Genomic DNA, 6593 nt, shown 5'->3' on the forward strand with positions numbered 1-6593 from the left:
TTCTCCGTCACCTTCTACTCTGTGTCTCTCGTTGCCCTGCCCATCTCTCATTTGTTTCCTTGTCTTGTTCTCTGTTTCTTCTCTCATTATGATGTCAAACCCCACCAGCTCCTCTACAGCCACCACCACTGCCATCGTCTACACCTCCGCCTCAGCCGCTGCCACCTCTATCACATCGTGTGCCGCATCACTCCCCCCTCAGTCCATTCCCCCACTCCTCACTCTCCCATCTCCCTCCCTAATTGTCGCCCCATCCTCGGCTCCTCCTTCCCGTGCCTCCTCCGATCCCTTCCCTCCCCTCCCTCACCATGCTCCTTCCGTTTCTGCGGCCCCCGCTAGGGTGGTTGCCCGGAGAGCTACAGCTCATGCTCAACTCACCCCTTCGCCCTCTTCATCATCATCATCACCGTCGCCTTCGCCATGACCCTCACCGTCTTCGGCGCCGACTCCAGCACCGGAAACTGCCACTCACCGCCACATTCCAGTCGTTCCCATCCCCCACACCTCCTCTGCCGCCGTCAAGCACCCCAGTGGCACCCCAGCCTCTACTCCCAAAATGGCTCCGCCACGTCCCCCTTTCCCAACTTATGATGCCATGGATGTCTCCCCGCCTGCCCCCCTCCTCATCCTCCTCCACCCCCTCCTACCGCTACCTCCTCTCCCTTCCTGATCCCTCCTTTCTTGAAGCCCGGAACCTCACCCTCTTCCTTTGCCAGAATTTTCCTGGTGCACCCACCTCCCTCCTTACTGCTCGCCGTGATTCGGTGCTCATCTCCTCCCCAGCCCTACCCTCCTCCTCCTTTCCCGCATCCCTGTCACCCACTTCGGCCCTAACGCCTCCCTCACCCCTGCCCCTTCCCCGCCTCCCTCCTGCCAACCCCAACGCCCGCGTCGCCCGCCGGCCCTCACCGCCGTGATCACTCGGCTTAGTCCGGCGATCACGGAGGATGTGGTGTTGGCAGAGCTCAAGGCGCATCCCCATCTGGATGTGCGTGCAGTTCGCCGCAATCATAAATCCGTTGGCCCCACCCGCCTTATGCGGGTCTTTTCCGAGCACGCCCCCTCCATCGACCGTCTCCTGAAGGAGAGTGCCCTTCTCTTTCACCACCGCTACCCGGTTGACCCCTCCCGTTCCCCTCCTCAATCAATCCGATGCCAGAGGTGCTTGCGGGTTAATGCGCACCCTACATCTGAGTGCCGTGAGGCCCCCACCTGCCCACACTGTAGGATAGCCCACTTTCTCAGGCAGTGCCCCAATCTCCAGTCCCCCCTCCTGTAATACCTGTAACCTCCCTCACCCCACTTACTCCCAGAAATGTAAATATTGACCCCCTCCTACCACTCCTGAGCTCACCGTTCCTGTCCGCCCTCTGGACGCCCCCACCCCTCCCAGCAATTCCCTTCGTCCAACACCTACTGCTGAGGACATCATCAGATTACTCACCGTCGTCCTTCAGAATGTTCATCCTTTTCAGCGCCCCCACACCCTGCAAAAGGTATACCTCCCCACCCGTTCTGTTTTCCACCTGAAAATGTACACCACTTACTCCAACAACCAGGCCCATTTCACCTTCTCCCGCCTTGACATCCTTGTCTAAATCCCTGTCATGGCGTGACAGCACCGTATCCTTTTCAACAACATCCGCTCCCTTCCCGCCAACAGGAACCTCTTCCTGCACACCCTTGTCACCCACCGCGTGGACGCCTTCCTCCTCAATGAAACCTTCCTCCAACCCCACCACACCATCCACACTTCGCCATACCTCCTTCACCGTTCTGATAATCCTCTCCCGACTGCACGTGGTGGGGTTGCCATTGGTCACCACCGCCAGTTCCCTGATGGGCTCCAACCTCTCCTTCCTGACCCCACCGAAACCTGATCCTTAGTCTCTTCTTCCCTGGCCTTACCGTTACCTGCGCCACCATCTATATCCGCCCTAACGCCCCTATACCCTTCGACTTCCTCTACCACGTTGATCGTTCCTTCCCTCCTACGTGATCGCCGCCGACCTCAACATCCACAGTCGTTCCACCGCCCAGCTACGGGGATGCCATAGGTTCCTCTCCTCCCTTCAAGGGGACCTCATCCCCATCCCCCAGCACACCCGTCCCGAATCCAACTCCAATCCTGATGGTGTCCTTTCCTCCGCTAACCTCCTTGGCCGCATAACGGTGGATGTCCTGGACCCTATTGGTAGCGACCATCTCCCTGTTCTCCTCACCGTTTCAGACGGTCGTCGCCCCTGCCCCAACCCTCGTCTTGACTTTCCTCCTAAGTATGTCCATAACTATTCCCGTGCCAACTGGAATGCCTACCGGGATACCCTCCCCACCCAGGTCGATAGCCACTCCTTCACCTACCGTCACCCTGACGATGTAACCCATGCCGCCACCTTCTTCCAGCACACCTTGTCTGAGGCCGTGGAGGCCCAAGTCCCTACTGTCGCTATCCACCCCCACCGTCGTACCCTTCCCGCACAGGCCGCCCTCATCCTCCGTGAATCCCACCGCCTCTACCGTGCCTTCCTACACACGTGTGACCCGGACACACTACGACGCCACAGGGAACTCCAACGACACATTCGTAATTTGCTCGCGGCCATTAAACGCCGGGACTGGCGACAGACATGCACTCGTTTAAATGCTACCCTCCCTATCCACTCATCCAAGTTCCGGTCCGCCTTCCATCGCCTTACCGGAACTAAACCCTCCCCCTACTATCCTCTTCTCCATGATGATCACTCCTTCCCTGACACCCTTAGTAAGGCCAATCACTTTGCCTCCTACCTGTCTGATGTCTTTTCTATCCCCGATGATCCCCAGTTTGATTACTCCCTCTTCCCGGACGTCCGCGATCGAACTGAACCTCTATCCCTCCCCTCACACCTGGTTGCCAGTACTTGGACAACATTACACATACGGAACTCAATGCCCCAATCACTACACAGGATCTCATTGTTAAACTCCACACAAAACCCAACACCGCTCCTGGTCACGATCGTGTCACCTATCGTCACCTTCACGAAGCTACTGCCTCTTTCCTCTCCACCTTGGCCAGGCTCTACAATGTAGTCCTGTCCACCGGTTACTAACCTGACCTGTGGAAAAGCTCCCATCTCCTGATGTTCCTTAAACCTGGCAAACCGCCGTCTGCCATCTCTTCCTACCATCCTATCAGCCTTACCTCGGTCTTCAGCAAGGTCCTGGAATCTATCCTCTCCCGCCACATCCACCAGCATCTCCGCCAGAACCGCCTCCTTCCCATCACCCAGTGTGGCTTTCAGCCGTCCTTCTCTTGCGACGACCTTCTCCTTCATCTCACTCGTCTCCTTTCCAACCAGGTTAATTCCTGTCGCTCTGCTATCTTCCTCTCCCTGGACCTCGAATGAGCTTATGACCATGTATGGCATTCCGGTCTCCTCTTCAAGCTCCAAACCTTCGCTCTTCCCATTAACTACGTCCGTCTGATCGGCTGCTTTCTCTCCCACCGTCCTTCCTATGTCACCATCCACAACACGGATTCCTACACCTTTTTTCCCTCCGCCGGTGTGCCCCAAGGCTCCGTCCTTTTCCCCCTTCTGCACCTATTGTATACGGCGGACATGCCGCCGCCGTCACCCCCCGTCCACCTTTTCCAGTTTTTCCGATGACACCGCTTTCCTTGCCCTTGCCCCACCCTGCAGCGCTCCCAACACCTTCTCCAATCCCATCTTGACCAGTTCACCGCTTGGTGCAACCAGTGGTTGCTCAAGGTCAATCCCTCCAAAACCCAGGCCATCATTGTAGGCAAAACCACCCCTTCCTTCCGCCTCCTTGATTTTTATCTCACCATCTATGGCCGTCCTGTCGCCCCCACTCCCACTCTCAAGTACCTTGGCGTCACCCTTGACCGTCTCCTCTCCTGGACACCCCATCTCCGGACAATCCAAGCCAAGGCACACTCCTGACTCCGCCTCCTCAAGATCCTTTCGGGCCGTACGTGGGGTCTGGACCCCTCCACCATCCTCCACACCTATAAATCCCTCATCTGCACTATCCTCTGCTACGCCCATCCGGCCTGGATCTCCGCCCCCACTACCATTTATAAATCCCTTCAAATCCTTGAACGCCATGCTGTCTGCCTTGCCTATCGCATCTGTCTCCCCTCCCCCACGCGGATCCTGTACGATCTCATTCCTTTCCCCCACCTCCTCCTTTTCCTTGAGAGGCTACGGATCCAGTACCCCTCACGCAAACTCGATCCTCCTCACCCGCTTGTCTCGCCCATCCTCTCCCACACCCGCCCGCTGCCGCGCCTGTATTCCCACATCCCACCCGGTCTCCATCTCTCCACCCTCCTTACCCTCTCCCAAGGTGGCTTCTGGCAGCTCCCCCTCACTGATGATGTCCTCCTTCCCTCCGTCTACCCTTCCTATCAACTTTGATCCTCCTTCCCCTGGGCTTCCCCTCCCCTGTCACTCTACTCCTCCTCCCATCTCCTCAGCCATTGGCGTCTTTGTTCGCCCCTCTCCACCCCCCCCCCCCCCCCGCCCTTCTGCCCCTCTTGGCAGGTCCCTGGACTCGCACACGCTACGTGGACTTTCGCGCGCCAGAGATCTTCGCCATCAGTGTCTCGTGTGTGCCGTCGTGTTTAGTGTTCAGTGTTCACTGTCGCACTCCATCGTTCACCTTTGCCATCGCCGTCTTCCGTGTTTGTGCGTCATGTCAACAGTTTCAAGTGTGGACTATCGTCAGGTGTGAACGGCTCCGTGTTTGCCTTTCTGTGTCAACTGTTTTCTTGCCCACCGTTCTGTAACCTATGTGTAATCTTTCTGTTTTTTCTAATCTTGTATCCTATGGCTGAAGAGCAGCATAGAACTCTGCTGACAGCCTACCTGTTGTACAGGTTTTACAATTACAATAAGGAAAAAAAAAAGGTACTGCATAAGGTGGAACGAGGCAGTCTGAATTATATTTTATAGATGTATTTTTCACCTATCTCAGAGCGTCTCGCGGTCGTCGTCGTCGCTTCTGCAGAAGTAGCAAATGGCCATCGTAGCAAATGCGGTGAGTGACGCCCTGCCTTCGATTCTGAATGCACAAAGTGTGTGGTCCTGATTCCCAATCTCTATTTGGTTGGTCTCGTAAGGGGTTGAATGTAACGAATGGGTGGGAAACAGCAAGGGCCAGCGGCTCTGTAGAACGAAAACACAATTCCTCAGGGGTGTGAGCGTTTCGAGATGAGTCGTATGTAAGGAATACTTGGTCATCAGTGAACTTGTGGCCTAATGGATAAGGCATCGGATTTAGGATCGGAAGATTGCACGTTCGAATCCTGTCACTGTCGTGTTTTTCATGTTCTGCAAAAGAAACATACCGTTTTAGTGTAGCTATTGAGCAGTACGAAACCGTCTGAAGGTTGCTGTTGTCCATTTCCTGCTTGGAGATGCGCTTAAGCTTGAAACACACACAACAAGGCTGGTGTTAACTAGCGAAATGGTCGGCAGAGTTCCGTCGCCGCGAGTTTTGACTGGCACTTGCACATCTAAGACAACGTCGGATAGTAACTCGTTCAGCGTATGAGTCACATCAAGTATGTGTGTTAATTTTGACGCCACTAGCGCTGCAGGTTTTATGCAATTCCTTTACCTCTCAGAAACGATTATGAAATATAGTGAAGTACGTGACGAGTGTGACGTTAGGAAAACATTAGGCAGCGTGGAGAGATTCTGTATGGGACCACCCAACCCAAACGAGTACTGTGTGACATGCGACCCAGCACCTGTTCACCGAGGCAACCCGGCTAGCTCAGTCGGTAGAGGTTGAGACTCTTAATCTCAGGGTCGTTGGTTCGAGCCCCACTCTGGGCGGAACGGAACTTTGTTCCGCCACAGATGTAAATTACCGTTTTTCTGATTAACGTGATGTAATGGAAATAGCAACTTCAAACCTCCCCTAGGTCTCCATCAGTCACAAGGAAACTGTATTTGAAGGTGAAGGTGATTTTGTAGACATGTCCTCCTAGTCCCGTATGCGGCGGATTCCTGACTAAGAAAGCCGGCCTGTCCGCGCAGAGACGGAATGGAAGTAGGGCGCGGACTTTGTCGGTAATTATTGTGAGGTCACATTAGTTCCTATCCCTCAAGAAGTCTTTCAGAATCTTCAGTGATACCTCGTTAGCCAGTTTGTTCAAGGTTTGAAAGGTATCTATCTGTCTAGTAGGTGGTAAGTGTCGTGGTGTGGTAGCTGGTTGCGTAGTATCGTTGCAGCATCATTGAAAATGGGCACTCGAAAACTACATGATGGGAGGTACCCTCTGGAGCCCCACATTCACACTCGGGCGTAGCCCTTTTGCCGAATCGACAAAGGTATGTCGGATACTGCCCATGACCAGTGAGGAAGTGGAAAAGGCCCCTGCTTGGCTCAATATGCTTCATGCCCATCCGTTCCCTAACATTCGGAAAGAAATTGAAGGTCCTTCGGCCCGTTTCCTCCGATTCCCACAATTCTTGCCATAACTGTTCCCCCTGTGCCTAATTTCCCTCTTGTTTTCCACCCTTGTTCCTAAGATATCCTCTGTTTTTTCCATGTTCCCTTTGTTTACCCAATACCAG

General features: G+C 54.6%; 1 non-coding gene across 1 annotated transcript; it reads left to right on the forward strand.

Annotated features, from left to right (window-relative positions):
- Positions 1-5776: 5776 nt before the first annotated feature.
- On the forward strand, positions 5777-5849 carry Trnak-cuu (transfer RNA lysine (anticodon CUU)). Its single transcript has one exon. It is a non-coding gene; the product is annotated as a tRNA-Lys (tRNA).
- The last annotated feature ends 744 nt before the right edge of the window (positions 5850-6593 follow it).

Source organism: Schistocerca gregaria, chromosome 7 (genome assembly GCF_023897955.1).
Source record: "Schistocerca gregaria isolate iqSchGreg1 chromosome 7, iqSchGreg1.2, whole genome shotgun sequence".
NCBI lineage: Eukaryota > Metazoa > Arthropoda > Insecta > Orthoptera > Acrididae > Schistocerca > Schistocerca gregaria.